The sequence below is a fragment of the Camponotus vicinus genome, unplaced genomic scaffold (assembly GCF_025532165.1).
Source record: "Camponotus vicinus isolate PSW18456_S1 unplaced genomic scaffold, iyCamVici1.0 SCAF_14, whole genome shotgun sequence".
NCBI lineage: Eukaryota > Metazoa > Arthropoda > Insecta > Hymenoptera > Formicidae > Camponotus > Camponotus vicinus.
The window spans coordinates 12,474,803-12,494,336 of record NW_028141950.1 but is presented as its reverse complement, the minus strand read 5'-3'; the positions used below and the strand labels follow the sequence as shown (position 1 = coordinate 12,494,336).

The window sequence follows — 19,534 nt, the reverse complement described above, 5'->3', positions numbered from 1 at the left end:
GTAACGATTAAGAATAAAATATTCAAACGCGAAATTACATAAAGTAACAAATAAACTGGAAATGGACGAATGAAAAACGAAATAGTAATCGCAATTTGATTAAATATTCTTATCTTTAAGAAAACTGACGAATTTTATTTCTTTCTGGGGATCGTTTATCTTATAAATAACAGCTTCTAAATTTCACTTGACTTTACACAATAAAAATATTACTATTTTAATAATCTTTATTATTACTTGCAAATATTTACTTCCGCACAAATTAAGACATAAAATTACACGATAAATAGCGATTAGAAGTCCCCATTTCTCTCTTTCTCTCAATTATTTTATTCTTTATTTATTATTTTGCGTTTAAGAATGTTATGTTATGTTATGTTTGTGTTATGTTATGTTTGTTATTATTATTAGCATTTGTCTCGTGACGCGTTGCGCCGTCCCTGCCTGCCCGTTGTATCGGACTCGTGAGTAGCTAACTATTTTCTATTATAACTCAAAAATTAAGCTTTGGACAAAATTTTTCAAGAAGAAAAATAGTCTTAGAATTCGTTCAAGAATATTATATTTCAAAGACATCAGGTTGTTTTGAATCACCCTGTATAGTAACATGCTGCGTTATTCACAATATTTGTTTGCTACGAGAAGACGAAATTACAGTAATACCGATAATATCGCTTACTGATGATCCAATGCAAAATTGTCATGATAATAATCAAAGACAATTAAATAATAATGGGATTCATAAAAGAAACATGGCTATGCACATGTTACAAAGATAAAATGTAAATAATGTAATAAATTATAAACTTTATGAAAATACAAAACTTAATTTTATATTATTTTAATTATTTTAAATATTTTGAATAAGAAAATTGCGAAAAATAAATAAAATAAAAATCCTATACCTTATATCACAGTAAGTAAAAAATTACTCGTACTACTATTTTGTACTTGTTCTATTTTCGCAATTTAATAAAAAAAATAAATAAAAAGCAACAGAAAATAATTAGCAAAAAAATATGTAACGAAGTTAAAATAGTACGTTTAAAGTTATTCTTGAAGTTAAAATAATATTTTTGATATTGTAATCTTAAAAATGAGTATGAATAAAAATATTGAGCATATAAATATCGATATTGAATAGAAAACAACAAATCACTTATTTGATAAATATTGAGTTAACGTTTCTATCAGTTTGTTTTCTACGAGCATTATGTCATCATGCCGTTTCTGTCTTTTACTTTCATGATCTTCTTTTTGAATCATTCTTTTTTCAAGAAGTTGTGCCATAGACATTTTTGTAGTTTTTATATCTGAAAAATAAATGAAAAGAGAGAATATTTAATATATATTAATACTTAAATACAATACAGAATGAATATATATTAATACTTAAATACAATACAGAATATTTTGTCTTAAAAAATTCTATAACTATATAGAGTATATATTAATTATTTAATGAGGATTATATATTTGCCTATAATTGAAATATATTAATTTAAAGTTGAACATACTCTTTTTGGACAGATCATTTTCTGTCACTAAGTGAATCGTCATTATGCGAAAATTCTGAAAAAGTTGCAGATTCTGTGTTTATATTTTTAAGTAATTGTCCAGTAGATGAAGCAAGTGCTACAGGTTTACACCAAGCTCTTTTGGAAAACATTTGATCCATAACCTATTAAACAGAAAAATATACATATTCGTCACAAAACTTATATTTAAATCTATTACTTATAATTTATATACAGGGTGTCCTAGACCACCCGTACACCCCTTTTCTTTCAAAAACTAAGCATTTTAGAGAAAAACGTTTTCGACAAAAATTGTATGGTTTTGAGGGGAACATAAGATGGTGTCATTGGTTTGACCATGGATGGCATCGTTAAGGTGAGGTCAAGGACACCTTCAATTTCTTAAATGAAACTACCTATTTTCTATTGCATATTCTTATAGCTTATGTCGAGAGCTTTCCAAAACACTATAATAAAGTATTTTTTCATCAAGTACTTTTCGAGTTATAAGGCTTGAAATAATTTCTTAATTTTACATAAACCATAAAATATCTAGTAAAATATTCATTTTTCGATTATCTTACCTTAATACTTTTATGTACAAAATAATGAGAGGAATCGAATGGTGTAAAGGAAACATAATTGTTTCGAAAAAAAAAATGTAATTGTTAATTGCAAATTACATTTTTTTTTCGAAACAATTTTGTGTTTTCTTTACACCAATTGATTCCTCTCATTATTTTGTACGTAAAAGTATTAAGATAAGATAATCGAAAAATGAATATTTTACAAGATATTTTATGGTTTATGTAAAATTAAGAAATTATTTCAAGCCTTATAACTCGAAAAGTACTTGATGAAAAAATACTTTATTATAGTGTTTTGGAAAGCTCTCGACATAAGCTATAAGAATATGCAATAAAAAATAGGTGGTTCCATTTAAGAAATTAAAGGTGTCCTTACCTCACCTTAACGATGCCATCCAAGGTCAAACCAATGACACCATCTTATGTTCCCCTCAAAACCATACAATTTTTGTCGAAAACGTTTTTCTCTAAAATGCTTAGTTTTTGAAAAAAAAGGGGTGTACGGGTGGTCTAGGACACCCTGTATATATATATATATATATATATATATATATATATATATATATATATATTGTTACGTCCGTGTTACGTCCCTGATTCAATTAGCGGTCGAGTCAGCTTTGGAAAGCAAGGAAGATCTCGTTGTCAAGAAGAATATTGATTTGTCGAATGACAGTCGAGTCGGAAGCCAGCTGTCAAGCTGTACGGACGCGATCTTGCTTACGTGCGATAATTGTGTTGTAAAACTCGTTGTGTTAATCTGTTGTTCGAGTGTGTTCTGTGTTCCTGTTATTAAAGTTCTTTGTTCCCCTTTAAAGTGTCTCGTCATTTAACGCGTTCCGCGACGCAACATTTTGCGACACGGCCGTTCTTTAGTACGCGCGCGTTCGATATATCGTTCCGCGGACGCAACATTTTGGGGGCTCGTCCGGGATAAACCGGACTGTGATTTTGTTGACGCTCAGTGCTGTGACGAGGATTTATTCTGTGTGGGAAATGGCGACGACGGAACTGCAAGATCTGGCGGCGGGCCCCTCAACCAGGAAGAGGGCCCGGGCGGCGACTCCGCCTCCGGCTGCGGTTCCAGGACTGACGACGGAGTCGGCCACGCTTCAGGCGGCGATGAAAGAGTTGCAGCAGATGCGCGGAGAGCGGCTGCATGAGCGAGACGAATTTGAGGCCCGGCTCCGCCAGCGAGATGAGATGCTCCGCGCCATGGAGGAGAGACTTCGGCTTCTTTCAAATACACAGCTAAGTCCCCCCGATAATAGAGCGCGAAATGCAGATTCAAATTTTTCCGAACTCGGTTATAAGCTTAAACCCGACAATTATGACGGAGGTGTTCCCTTGCGCGAATTTTTAACTCAATTCGAGCTGATAGCGCGGGCTAACGGATGGAACAATTCCCATAAGACGGTAGCTCTTGCAGCTTGTTTAAGGGATAAAGCGTGTTCGGTTTTGGATGGAATATTTGATCGAGAGTTATCATCGAGAGTTTAAAATTCGAAGATCTAAAGTCGAAATTAGAATTACGATTTGGGGAGGGGCATTTGGCCCAGACTTATTATTCTCAGTTCACTAACAGAAAACAGAAAATTTCGGAAGATTTAGTTACTTTGGGCGCGGATTTGGAGAGGCTTTCGCGTCTAGCTTATCCCGAATGTTCTCATGAGGTGAGGGATAAAATTGCTTGTGCGCAATTTATAGCCGCGTTATCGGACGGATTTCTCAGGAGGACTTTACAATTGGAAAACGTTACTTCCTTAAAGATTGCGGTAGAAAGGGCGATGGCTGTAAAAGTCATCCAAGAAAATAGTTTTCCGAAAACTAAATTTAATCAAAATGATAACAAAAATAAGTATCACAAATTTAATAAATTTGATAAATTCAATAAACAAAAGAATGGGGAAGATAATACAAAAGAAAGAGAAAGCAATGAAGGGAAATTTGAAAATAATAGGAATAATAAGAATAATAAATTTCAAAGAAATAAATTAGATTCTAAGAAAGAATGTTGGCAATGCGGCGCTGAGGGGCACTTCCGGTCAGAATGTCCGTCTTTGATGGAAAACAAGGGTTAGTCGAGCTTTTCGGGGCAGGTTCGACTGATACAGTTGATGCCCCGAAAATATTTAATCACTGCTTTAGAATAAATAAAATTAAGAAAAATTCTTTTAGTTATAAGGGAAATATTGATGGTAAAGTCTGTTTGTTCAAAATTGATACGGGCTCCGATGTTTCGGTTGTTAACGAGAAATTAGTTAGAGGGTCAAAACGGCGTTATGAAATGAAAAGTTGTTTTCTTAAATATCCGAACGGAGAGACAATTCCGGTCAAATATAAGGTTATTGTCGGGATAGAGTTAGGGAAGTATTCTTTGGATATTCCGATGTTGGTCGCGAGCATTTCGGATGATTGCATATTAGGGGCCGATTTTCTTGAAAAAATAAAATTAGAAAAGATCTTTGAGTCGGAATTTGGAAGTTCTGGGATAGGAAGTGACAATGAGATTTCTTGTTCACGAATTATGAGGGAGGAAATGCCTTATTTCTTGCAGTCGTTTTTCGAAGAAAATTCTAAAAATCTAACTTCTTCTGAGGAAGATATTTTTGCTGATTTCTTAATGGAATTTCGGGATGTGTTTTCAGAAAATTTAATTGCAGGTAATTGTGAAGTCCTGAGGCATTCCATTAATGTAAAGGATTCCAAACCTATTAAACAAGCTCCCCGGAGAATTCCGCTGCATCTTAGGAAAGAGGTGGAACACATTATTGAGGAGATGAAATTACAGGGAGTGATTGAGGAATCTCGAAGTCCATGGGTTTCCCCTGTAGTTTTGGTAAAGAAGAAAGATGGTTCACTTAGATTCTGCGTAGATTATAGAAGACTGAATGCAGTTACGGTTAAAGATTCATACTCTTTGCCCCGAATCGAAGATATTTTGGATCAGCTTTCAGGGAATTCATGGTTCTCCACTCTGGATTTAAAAAGTGGATATTGGCAGGTGAAGGTTAACTCTGAAGATAAGGAGAAGACGGCATTTTCCATAGGTAATGGATTGTGGCAGTTTAGAGTCATGCCGTTTGGCCTTTGTAATGCCCCAGCAACTTTTGAGCGTTTAATGGAAAGAGTTCTGCGAGATGTTTTATCAAAAATTTGTTTGGTTTATCTTGACGATGTTATTGTTTTCAGCAAAACGTTTGAAGAAATGATGGTCAACCTTAGAGAGGTTTTTCTTCGTTTGCGTACGGCAGGCTTAAAAATTAATCCCCAAAAATGTTCCCTTTTTGGTAGGGCAGTGAAATATCTGGGTCATGTTGTCTCCGAACAGGGCATTACTACAGATCCTGAGAAGATCTCTGCCGTGGAAAATTGGTCTGTTCCCCAGAATAGAAAGCAGCTTCGAAGTTTCTTGGGATTTTGTTCCTATTACAGGAAATTTATTAAAGGTTTCTCCTTGATAGCCAAACTTTTGTTTACACTTACGGAGCATCAGGTAAAATTTGAATGGTCTTCTTCCTGTCAAAAAGCATTCCAGGAATTAAAACAAAAATTAATTTCTTCGCCTGTTTTATCCTTTCCCATGGAGCAGGGACAATTCATTTTGGACACGGATGCTTCGAATCACGGTGTTGGAGCAGTTTTGTCACAGGTTCAGAATGGCACGGAAAAGGTTATCGCTTACTTCAGTCGAGTCTTGAGCAAAACAGAAAGGAATTATTGTGTCACGCGTCGGGAGTTATTAGCTATTGTGGCTTCATTAAAATCTTTTCACCATTATTTGTATGGAAGAAAATTTAAAATTCGTACGGATCATATTTCTCTTAAATGGTTGATGTCCTTCAAGGATTTGGAGGGACAATTGGCCCGATGGTTGGAGAGATTACAACAGAATGAATTTGAGATTGTCCATCGAAAGGGTCATCTACATCAGAATGCTGATGGGTTATCAAGGCGCCCTTGTTTCGAAGTTGGTTGTGCTTATTGTGCTAAGATAGAATTTAAGGAAAGCTCTGTTGCTCGGATAATTCTAGGGGAAAACAATTTTGAAGAATGGCGTAATCGGCAAATAGAGCACTCGATTATTTCAATGTTTTTACGAGGGAAGGAGTTAGGAAGTCGTCCCTGTTGGCAAAAGGTTAAACAGGATGTTTCTGCGAAAATTTATTGGACTTACTGGGATGCATTAATTGTAAAGGAGGGAGTCTTATTTAAAAAATGGGAATCTCCTAATTTGAAGTCTGAAGTTTTTCAGATAATTGTTCCCAAGGATTTTGTTAGTCAAATAATGGAAGAAGCCCATGATTCCGCGTCTGGTGGCCATTTTGGAGTCAACAAAACATTGGAGAAGATTCGAAAACGTTTTTATTGGGCAAGCAGGATGTGGAAGATTGGTGTCATTCCTGCAGGATTTGTGTAGCGAAGAAAGGTCCCCCAGGAAAGGGGAAATCTCCTTTACAAGTTTATAATTCAAGTTTTCCGTTTGATAGAGTTCAGATGGATATACTTGGTCCTCTTCCGACTATCACAGCTGGGAATCGATATTTGTTAGTGGTCATTGATTGTTTCACCAAATGGGTTGAGGCTTTCCCGTTGAAAAACATCAAAGCAAATACGGTAGCGGACGTATTTGTGAAGCAAGTTATCTCTCGTCATGGAGTTCCTTTAGAGATTCACACAGACTAGGGAAAGAATTTTGAATCGAAAATTTTTCAGGGGATAACGCGTCTTTTAGGAATTCGTAAGAACAACTCCCTTACATCCTCAATCAGATGGTCAGGTTGAGCGTCATCATCAGACAGTTCTAAATTATTTAGCTAAATTTATTTCGGAAAACCAAAAGGATTGGGATAATTGGATACCCATGTATTTATTGGCTTATCGTTCTTCGAAACACGAGGCTACTGGAGCCTCCCCTGCGGAATTATATTTCGCACGAGATCTAAGATTGCCACTGGATTTATTGCGTGGAAATCCTCCGGAAAAGGGAGAGGAAGATGGTTCTTCTGAAGGATATGTGCAAAGATTGAGAAGGAAATTAAGTAATATTCACAATAGTGCTAGGCAGCGTTTAAATCTTCAGTTCCTTCGTTCCAAAGTCCGATATGATCAAAGAGTTAGGAAGGTTAATTTTAATATTTCCCAGAAAGTTTGGTTTTATAATCCTCGAAGAATAAGGGGAAAATCTCCCAAGTTGCAGAGTAGTTAGGAGGGACCCTATAGGATTATTAAAAAGCTTAGTGACGTTGTTTATGGGATTAGGAAATCGAATAGGCATAAATGTAAGGTAGTTCATTCTCATAGGTTGGCCCCTTTTCATGAACGATGAAGATTAAATTAGGAGAATAATTCGGAGCCCACCTTTCTTTTCTTTTTTTTAAAAAGAAAGAGAAGTTATTATTAAGAATAGCTGAGTTCAGCGCATTTCTGTTGGCGAGTGTACAGACACATATTTCTCTACGTGACTGTACAGCAAACGAGTCGAGCGCGACTCGGGTAACTTCGGCAGCTCTCGTGCCCCGAAGCGAGCCCGAGTGGCAACCTTGCTATGCGGCTAGTCTCGAGTCTCATGTAAGAATTATTCAGAGAGCACGCACGGTACAGTTTTTGTAATAAAGAGAACACGTTTATATTACACCGACTTAATTATTTCTCAGCCCGTTCACACAATCCTGCTTTAACAGGTTATGGGCCCAGTTAACGATTAACTGTGGAAAAATTGTGTGAACGCTGTAAGAATTATTCGGGGAGTTGCACGTGGCGCGGAACGGAAGTCGGCCATTGTTCGAGTGTCGGTGTTAACGTGTCGGAAGCGTGCGAGTAATCGAATTCGCGATGTCTGTCGGAATCTCGGTGAAAGGTGTGAAGCCCTTCGATGGAACGAATTTCCAGGGCTGGAAAGCTCAAGTGAACGCGTTATTTGTCATGAACAATGTTCTTGACATCGTAGACGGCACGAGGGAAGAGCCAGCCGCGGGAGCGGGACACGCGGCCGCGTTGAAGAAAAATGTGAAAGACGATGCAACGGCGAAGTTTATAATCCTGTCCAATCTCGACGAAGCTCAACAAGTGTGTGTGCTATCATGCATTTCTGCGAAAGAAATGTGGAATAAACTGTGTTTAATTCACGAGCAGAAGACGGCGACAAACAAGCTGGGTCTGCTACAACGGTTTCACGCGTATCGGATGAGCGAAGCGGATACGGCGGTACAGCACGTGGCCAGGGTAACGAACATGGCGAGTCAGCTCAAGGACGTCGGCGAAAACGTATCGGACGCCACAGTTATGGCAAAAATTCTCGCGAGTCTGACCACGAGATTCAGCACGCTGCAGGTGGCATGGGATAGTGTCGACCCTGCACGACTCTCGATAATCTGCAGGAAAGGCTGATTAGAGAGGACGCGAGGCTCAACAGCGACGAAGACGCTTCGGAAGCGTTGGCCGCGGCGGCCAAAAATCGTCCGCGAGGAGCGAAAAGTGCCGAGAACAAGAAGACTAAAAATAAAAAGGAAACAAAGGAACTACAGTGTTACAAGTGTCAAGAGATGGGACATATCGCGAGTCAGTGTCGAAACAAACGGAAGCCGCGTGACGACAGCGAAAAATCCCGCGACTGCGCATTCGTAGTGGAGATGGGTAAAAGTTCGGTCGCGTCGGGTTCGAAAAGTGCCAAAAACGCTCGTGTACTGTGGACGCAAAGTCGCGTAATGGCGGCCGACCAAAGTGAGGCCTGGCTGATTGACAGCGGTGCGTCGAGGCATCTAACCTACCGACGTGACTGGCTCACCGACTACAAGACGGACAACACTGGTGCTACGATATCACTCGGTGATAATCAGATCTGCAACGTCGCTGGCGAAGGCACGGTGCGAATTAAAAAGCTTATTGATGGTGTGTGGCACGACGCGCTAATCGAGAAAGTGTTGCACGTTCCGAAATTGCGTAAAAACTTATTCTCCGTCGGAGTGTGTACGAAAAAGGGATTCGGAATGCAATTTAAAAATAATCGAGTCGAAGTGGTGCACGATGGCAAGGTGCTCGCGACGGGCATGAAGCAAGGCAATGATGTGTATCGCATGTTCTTCAAGGTCGCGAAACAAGGAAGCGCCGAAGAAGCGAACATAGTCACGACGAATTTAACCGTGTGGCACGAGCGATTGGGACACGTCGGGAAGCGCGCGATACGCGAACTGGCCGAAAAAGGACTAGTGAGTGGAGTGTCAATTACGGACAAAAATGACGTTTTCTGCGAACCGTGTCAAATGGGGAAATCGCACAGGCTGCCGTTTAACAAGAAAGTGGAGCGTAATAAGAAAATAAAACCGGGCGAGAAAATGCATTCGGATGTCTGCGGGCCGATGTCAACGAACTCAGTCGGAGGATCGAGGTACTTCTTAACATTCAAGGACGAAGCGACCGGCTACAGACACGTGTACTTCATGAAGAAGAAATCCGAGGTGTACGAGAAATTCAAGATCTTCGAGAAGATGATCGAGAACAAGTTCGGTCGAAAAATGAAAACACTACGCTCGGACAACAGTCGGGAATTCTGCAACAAAGAAATGGACGATTATCTCGAAAAGCGTGGAATCCAGCGAGAAACGACGGCGCCGCATAATCCGGAGCAAAATGGCAAAGCCGAACGCGACAATCGGACGATAGTTGAAAGTGCGCGCACGATGATAATCGCGAAAAATCTACCGTTGAACCTATGGGCAGAAGCAGTGAATTGTGCGGTATATGTTCTCAACCGAACCGTGTGGACGAATGGTGCAGTAACGCCGTACGAAGCTTGGGCTGGAAAAGCTCCAAATCTGAAGCATCTACGAATTTTCGGTTCAGATGCGTACGTGCACACTCCCAAACAATTCACGCGAAAATTCGATGCACGAGCGAGCAAAAAGATCTTCGTCGGGTATACTGAGGAATCGACGAATTACCGGGTGTACGATCCGGAATCGAAAAAGGTCAGCATAGCTCGCAATGTCGTGTTCAACGAGAAAGTCGGAGCGCCGTCAGCGAAAGCAGAAGAGAAGGAAGAAGAAAACGAAGTAATTCTTCCACGACCGAAAGCCGAGGACGAGAACGAGTACGAGAATGGGAACGTGATCGACGCCGAAGGAGACGACGGCGACAACGAAGAACGAGAAGAAGAGGACAACAACGAGGCCGAGGAACGAGAGAACGAGCCAGCACGAGAAGGTCCAAGAACCCTGCGAGATCGCTCGAGAATTCAGACTCCGAGCAGGTACCGGCACAACGCAAACGTTGCCGAGTACATCGAATCGATGACGTACGAAGAGGCTACGAACAGCACTGAAGCCGCGCAGTGGGCGGATGCTATTCAAGACGAGTTCAAAGCGCACGAGGAAAACAATACGTGGAAACTCGTGAAAAGAACGCCGGAAATGAGACTGATTGACTCGAAATGGGTGTTTCGGGTGAAGAAGGATGCAGACGGGAAGTCGCATCGATTCAAGGCACGATTGTGTGCGAGGGGCTTCCTACAACAAGAGGGAATCGACTTCAAGGAAACGTTTTCTCCAGTGGTGAGATATGACTCACTGAGAGTATTGCTGGCGATAATCCCTGCGAAAAATCTCGAAGTAATGCAGTTTGACGTACAAACTGCATTCTTATACGGAGAGCTGGAAGAGACGATATTTATGGAAATTCCGGAAGGAGTCAAGGTGAAAGAAGATCCCAGGAACATCGCATGCAAGCTCGAGAGGTCTCTCTATGGGCTAAAACAGGCTCCAAGATGTTGGAACCTGAAATTCACGAAATTTCTGAACGAGTACAACTTCAAAGAGTGCGAAGCAGATAAGTGCGTGTTTATCGGGAAATTCAAGGACGACGTAGTGTATTTGGCGGTATTTGTCGACGACGGCCTGGTCGCTTCGAACAATGTAGAGACTCTTAAGATAATAATTCAGCGACTAAGCGAAACGTTCAAAATAACGGTCGAGAATTAAAATATCTTTGTCGGGCTGCAAATCGAACGCAATAGAGAGCGAAAAACGTTAAAGATTCATCAGAGCGCGTACACGCGAAAGATAATCGAAAAGTTCGGAATGGCGAATGCGAAAACGGTGAGTGTACCGGTGGATTCGCACGCAGCACTATCCCCAACCGAGGAGGACGACGGAAAATTGAGTAACGTGCCTTATCGCGAGGCAGTAGACCCTACGGTCGTTAGTTTTCTTAGCGACCGTATCGAGACCGGATATCGCGTTTGCGGTAAACTCAGTAAGCAAATACTTGAGCAAACACAATGCGACACACTGGCGAGCAGTAAAGCGAATATTCGCGTATCTTCAAGGCACGAGCGATTACGGTATCAAGTATGGAAGCGGCGGTAGCGAAGCAGCATTAATAGGTTTTTCGGACGCTGACTACGCCGGAGATATCGAAACGCGAAGATCCACGACGGGATACGTCTTCTGTTTTGCGAACGGGGCCGTCACGTGGTCGTCGCAGCGGCAACGACTGGTGACGCTAAGTACGACGGAAGCCGAGTACGTGGCTGCATCGACAGCAGCGCGAGAAGCAGTATGGATAAGAAAGTTACTATCGGACATCGGATGTCCTTGTGATAAAGAGACGACTCTATACGTCGATAACCAAAACGCGATTCAACTAGTCAGAAATCCAGTATTTCACAAGAGAACAAAGCATATAGATATCCATTTTCACTTTATCCGCGAAAAAGTAAACGAAAAAAAAATTAAAGTCGAGTACGTTCCGTCCGAGAATCAACGCGCGGATATATTCACGAAAGCGCTGCCGCGAGACCGTTTCAGAGATCTGTGTTTTAAATTAAACATGATAGCGATTCACGAGGAACGCTTGAACGGCGGTAGTATTAAGAATAGCTGAGTTCAGCGCATTTCTGTTGGCGAGTGTACAGACACATATTTCTCTACGTGACTGTACAGCAAACGAGTCGAGCGCGACTCGGGTAACTTCGGCAGCTCTCGTGCCCCGAAGCGAGCCCGAGTGGCAACCTTGCTATGCGGCTAGTCTCGAGTCTCATGTAAGAATTATTCAGAGAGCACGCACGGTACAGTTTTTGTAATAAAGAGAACACGTTTATATTACACCGACTTAATTATTTCTCAGCCCGTTCACACAATCCTGCTTTAACAGTTATTAAAATATTTTGTCCAGAGTTTAGCTGTAAAATATTTTTCAGGAAAGTTTCATTTGACAACGAGAAAATAAGAAAGAAAAAGGAAGGAGAGAGGAAGCCAAAAAGGAAAATGGAATTATTTGAACATTAAAGGACGGGAAAATGGAATTATTTGAACATTAAAGGACGAAGACTGCTTCGCCCGCGGTTTTTGAGCTGTGGTTTTCCCGCGGGACGGAGGGCAAATGCCGAGGCAGAGGCTTGAGAAGTTCTCTTTGGAGAACGAAGGGTCCACGGAAGGTCACCCCTCTCTTGCCTGAAGATGTGAAACTACGAAATTCCTGGAATCATTTGTGTCGTTTGGGCCCAAGAGGATGTGCAGTTCGGTAACCTGAACAGCAGTTCAGGGAGAACATGGAGACACATCGGGAACTTTAATTCGACCAGATTCCTGGAGAAGCTTGCCATTTCGTGATTGCCGGGACGACAATCTTTCGAAGAGGAGGGCAAGTGTTACGTCCGTGTTACGTCCCTGGTTCAATTATCGATCGAGTCAACTTTGGAAAGTAAGGAAGATCTCGTTGTCAAGGAGAATATTGATTTGTCGAATGACAGTCGAGTCGGAAGCCAGCTGTCAAGCTGTACGGACGCGATCTCGCTTACGTGCGATAATTGTGTTGTAAAACTCGTTGTGTTAATCTGTTGTCGAGTGTGTTCTGTGTTCCTGTTATTAAAGTTCTTTGTTCCCCTTTAAAGTGTCTCGTCATTTAACGCGTTCCGCGACGGCCGTTCTTTAGTACGCGCGCGTTCGATATATATTGCTCCGCGGACGCAACAATATATATATATATATTGTATATATATATATATATATATATATATATATATATATATATATATATATCAATGATCATATTATTTATAATTTAAAATTATTGATTTTGAACAGATTTTAGACAATCCCAAAAATTATCTTAAACCTCAAAATGTTGCCATGTTCGCCGATCATTTCCAGATTTAGAATTGTGGTCCTTTATTGATTTAAATGTTTTTTTTAAACTTCTAAACTTAGAAGAACATTGAGGCCCTGTTATGTTATATCCCTGATTTTTCAATTCTTCAGTAACTAGTTCCCAACATTTCTTATGTGAAAATTTTCCATTAGTAAATTTTTCTTCCATCTCATATGTCCGCAATAAGAGGAGAACACATGCTTCAGACCATCGATATAGACCATCTATACAAATATAATATAATATAATTATATATAATTAGAATACATATGGATATATTCTTCTTGAAAAATTAATAAAAATAAAATTTATACGTTTAAAATAAAAAATGCAGAAAATAAAAGTAAATAATTTGAAGATTTAGCACCTATTTTCTTCACAACTATCTGTTGATTGTTGATTGATATCGTTTTGTACAGTGGCTGCCTGTTCATTCGTATCTGAGACTAGCGTTATATCAGATTGCATATTATTATGTACATTTGAAACTTCCTCATTTTGCTTAGCTCTATTTTCTTCTAAAATTGCTGCGTTTAAAAGCTTTGTAGCAAAGGTAATATCTATATAAAATTAGATATTTTATGAAAGAGTTATATAACTCTAATTATACAAATATTAATATGATGTTTATAATATTATCGAAATATATAAATTCTACGCTCTATATCAGTTGCATATTGAGTTTTTCATAAAAAAAAAATGCTATTAATTTAAAGAAATATAATACATTATATAAGGTTATCTTTGTTATTGAATTGTAATAATTATGTGATTTAAACATTTTATCTCACCTAAAGCAGCACGACGTGCATTTTCTACAGATAACATTACATCATATATTTTATCATTGCTTTGGTCGTATAAAGATATTTTTTCCATTTTTGATTATCACAGAGATCATAAGTATGTAAAAATCACTGCACGTTCAGCCATGTGCGCGAAAGCGCGAAACAATGCATTATGGGTAGACGCTCACGCCGACCCACCTCTTCAATGCGATCGTTGTGAGCGTTATTTGAACGGTCTGAAATTGCTCACTTGTAATATTCACTGATCGTTGCAAACGCCAAATGGAATAGCACGCTGAGCGATCTGAGCGTTGTGAACATTAGGTGGAACGCACCCATAGAAGTCTGTGGTTCCAACCAACAAACCGCGGGCCGCTACAAATACACTAGACTGTGAACTCCTTATATACTAGTCGTATATTCGTGTCCCGAAAAAGTATGTACTAAAAGTACTGTATTGCGCATGCGTCACCCAGGTAGCAAAATGATATCAAAATGACATTAAAAGGACAACCAAAAAAAGATCTGGATAACTTTTCTGTTGGCAAAAAAGATGCCTTTTTGTAACACAAATAGTGTCACTAATGTCCGCTTGGATGACAACTTATTTGTATCCGAATGCCAACTATAGGAAAACTTATAACGGTTACCAAATTGCCAACATATGGTCAACCTTTATCAGTTGCCAATAAGTCAACGTAAAGTTATGGAATTGTTAGAACTGAAAAGATATCTTTTTAAAGACATAAAACAGACAACACAATGCAGTCATCCATTAGATGTCTTATAGACATCTAATAAAGGTTATTAAGAAGGCATCTAAACGGCACCAATCAGTAATATCCAAAAGATATTATTTATAGGATATATGGGAAGCGAAGTCAGTTACAAGTAGAATATTATTTGTCTTACGAATAAAATATTTTGATTATTTTAAATAGTCTTGGTATCTGAAATATAAGATAGTGAGCAGATAATAAAAGTTTGTTATCTGAAATACGGATGTATAATATATGTATATATAGTTAACTTAAATTTTAGTTAACAATTAACTTTATATTATGAACATTCGTATTTCAAATAACAAACTTTTATTACCTGTTCACTATCTTATATTTCAGATACCAAGACTATTTAAAATAATCAAAATATTTTATTCATAAGACAAATAATATTCTACTTGTAACTGACTTTAATATACTTATACTGAACTTATACTAAAAATCTTTATCTTAATACTATGATAATACTCTACTAATAATTTGATACTAATAATTATATTATTTTTAATACTCTGTTAATACTAATATATATAATACACTATCTTTATGTATATGCTTTATATATATTATATATCTGTATATAACATCTTTTATTACATATATATATATATATATATATATATATATTATATTATATTAATACTGAAATATATTTTTACTGGTGCTGGCGTTCTCGTCGTTTATCGGCAGTTTTTATTCTATCGCCCCCACGGCGAAGCCAATCGGCAATCCGATCCTCAACGGTTTTTATCGTTGTTCCGGGAAATGCATTACGTATTGCATCTGAAAAAATTAATGGATAAATATTATCAGTATGATATCACGAAACGTAATAACTTCTTCACGACGAAGAACTCAATAAGGCTGCAAATGAGATTTCATTTAACATTTGTTGTCGTTGGGCGTTTCAATTGGTTATTGGATAGGAAATATATAAAATTCTATCAGAATTCTAAAAATTATATATCCAATAGCCAATCGATAAGTCTAACAACGCCGACAAATGTTAAATGAAATCTCATTCTAAAATATTGAAACAATATTTATCATGTATATATACATGTACACACACACACACACACACACACACACACTGTGTGTGTGTGTGTGTGTGCGTGCGTGTGTACGTGTGTACGTACCAATAATGAGATACGGAAACGTAAATTTAGATATTTTTGGAGTATTCTCGGCTCCAAGAGTCCAAACGACTTTTTGAGTTAAGTCATCTGTCATAGTCACTTCCATCGAAAATTTTACCGCTTTTTGGACTGTTTTCCCACCGATATCTTGAATTTTCTGCGTCTAGAAGATACCCATTAAACAATTAAATTATTAAATAAACGATATATCTGTGCAGATTCAGAATACTCGTATACTTACAAATTGATTTCACATTTGCTCATTGTTTTTGAGATCAAGATCAAATGTTTGTAACGCATTAATATCATTGAATGACATCGGGGGCAAAAGTAAATAATTGCGTTTTGGTAATTCGACTGGATTAGAATTACGTGCTATTTCTAATAATTCACTCCATTTTCTGAGTATTATACTTTCAAAACGTTTTCGCTCTTCTCGACAATCATCTGAAAAATAAAATAATAATGATCTATAGATTTACAGATATAAGTGTTATAAAAAGTTTTTTGTACTTACTGCAACATCTTGCGACATTGTGTAAAGTGCTTTCTCGATTGACTTCATTGCTTTGAGTTGCATCTTCTTCATTCTCTTCATTATTTTCGTCTCTGTAGATTTACTCCAAAAGATATTCCTCATCTATTATATCTTCATCTGCAAAGTAAAAGATTTTGGTGTCAGATTTATTTTATTTCGAATATAATGTTGGGACATTTATTGATGTTAATTTTACTTTGCCCTTCCTCTTCCGTTTCCACACTCTCTATTGAGACGCTCTTGTCCGAGAAAAATCTTTGAATGCCTTTCGGACTTTGTAACTGTTGCCTTTGTAACTGTTTCATGTTCTGAGTAACATAATTGCTGTCGATTATTTTAATATTACTTGAGATGTTAGCCACGCTTTCACTTTCTACAATATAAAGTACACCATAATTTTTTCATACATAATTTAGAGCTTATAAAATTCTTTAAGATATTTAATACATAATGTATATACCTAAAAAATTGCTAGGCGGGAGATATATCAATATAAAATATAGAATAATATAAAACGACATTAAAAACCATGAAGTGGATAATAATAGTGAAGTCGATAATAAATAACATAACATCCAAATAAAATGAAAATATTAAATAACATAACATTTAAATAAAATCAAAGTTAAATCAAGCCATACAAATCAAAATAAAATTAAAATAAAATCAAAATTAAAATAATTAAATTAAAATTAAATCTATCATCTCAGTCAAATCTGTAAAATGACCAGTATATAAAAATGGACCAATGTTACAAATCGATACCAAGAACACCATGAAGCCAAATAATATGAAACGTATAATAACAATCAAAATAAAATCAAAATCAAGTAATTTGCCATGCAAATCAAAATAAAATTAAAATTAAATCTGCAATCCATGTATCTATGCCAAATCTATAAAATGACCAGTATATAAAAAAATGGAGCAATATTATAAACCGATACCGAGAAGACCATGAAACCAGATAATATCAAACATATAACAATTAAAATCAAATCAAAATCAAGTAATCTGCCGTGCAGATCAAAATAAAATCAAAATTAAATCTGCACTCTCATCTATGTATCCATGTCGAACCTGTAAAATGACCAGTAAAATCACATATAGTTGTCGGGAAAATGTAACACATCGTGAGCGGTTACAGCGATTCCTTTGTACAAGATTGCGTTGAAAGATTGTCAACCATTTCCTCCGACGTCTCATGATGTTAAATCTGTAAATGAAAATATAACGTTACATGTTCCAAATATCATATAATAAAACGCAGTCTCATGCAAACATACGGCAATGCGACAATCAGTCAATGTGATTCTTACCATTCAGTCAGATGCAGATAAATAATATTAATAAGGAAGAAATAAAAAGCCGGAAGATATGTTTTTATGTGTCACTGTGAATCATAGGAAAAATATATACACAATCAGTGTTATACGGAACAACGAAGTCTTTTCTGTCAATGTAATCTATGTTCCATGTTTAAGATTCGGAAAGCTCGCGACCTTCAAAAATACCTAAACTGCGAGAATCGCAAGGATAATTCGCAATAGAATGAGTATTAATAAATTTGCGACCAATAATAACAGGAATCCCTTCGTGGTAATATATATATGTTGGATGAGAACAACGCTCTTATCCGATAGATAGCAACAATTATTAGAACTCTTGTCAGTTAATAAAAAATCTCGAAATTGAATCTCCCGATGGGGATCAGTATATCCTTCTGGAAATTGATAATCTAACCGATTCTTCCTTTTGTTTAAATTGTAATTAGTTTTAATGGAGTTAGCTGAAGGTATAAAATGAATCGATCGTTCTGTTATTCTTTTCATAATTTGCGCTAAAGGCTGAGCACCACCTTTGATCATTAATTTAATTTTCTGCAAAAAATTTTCAAATAAAAAGCAACTAAAAGAATTCAGAGGCCCATGATTTAAAACATCCGTCGAAATGTGAATTAAATTATGAATGTTATAAATTAATGTTTCTTTGCCATACAAAAGTTCCATATTATCCACGAAATAGATCATAAGATCTTGAGCATATCTATTATTGCGTACACATTCCCTTGGATCACAAAGAATTCTAACGGCACAGTTAAGAGCATTAAAATGTATGATATAAGGTTTATTCAAAAAATACTGCAAAACTGCGGGACCCAGATACAATAAAAACAATCGAAACTCTGTCGCCTTCCAATGAGCAACTTCTTCCAAAGAACACGGACTTCGTGAAAATTCTGCTGGAATAAATTTAGCGAAACTACAATAAAAATCAATGCGGCAAACTTAGCTAATGCGTCCATGGATTTCCTCATAACACGAATCCAGATTAAAATAAGTTTTTTCATCGTTCCTAAACACAACAAATGCATATAATCTAGAGGAAATTGCTTAATCATATCAACACCTATGGTTTCAAAAGGAGAGATAACATTTTGATATGCAGCAGGTAATTCTTCTTTAAAAGAAGCATTAGTTCTCAAAGGCGAATTTTTTTCTTCAAATAATCGTCATCCATTAATAGTTTCACCGGATTGAACACACTTGGCACAACGACTGTTATGAGCAGGAAAGCAAGTGATGAAATTTCGTGCAGGAGTATCAGCAAGAACTGCGTTCAATTGTACAAAATAATGACGATTTTCGTACATGAAACCCTCACTGTTTAGCTTTGTGTATTCAGCGATAAATGTTTCCAGAAATTGAGCAACGGAGGAAGGCTTGCTATTTCCATGAAACGCACCAATAAGAAATGGTTCGATAAATTGATTCTGAGTTCCGACAACTTTACCCAATATAGGCCACAATTGACTCTTTGAACTCTTTGACAAAGGTAATCCATCGATATTAATATTAATTTGAAAAGTCACAGGAATTCTCTTGTCAGAAATACATTGCAGGGATACATATCGCAATTGTTCTTTCAGTGCCTTCTCTAAGCCATAATGAGCATAAATACCTCCAGCGAGAGCCTGTATATTGATTCTGTTTGGCGTGTTACATAATGTCCTGCTATCAGATGGGAGCTCAGAATGA

General features: G+C 37.4%; 1 pseudogene; it reads right to left on the bottom strand.

Annotated features, from left to right (window-relative positions):
* Positions 1 to 918: 918 nt before the first annotated feature.
* LOC145964902 (uncharacterized) lies at positions 919 to 16,547 on the bottom strand (annotated as a pseudogene).
* Positions 16,548 to 19,534: the final 2,987 nt, after the last annotated feature.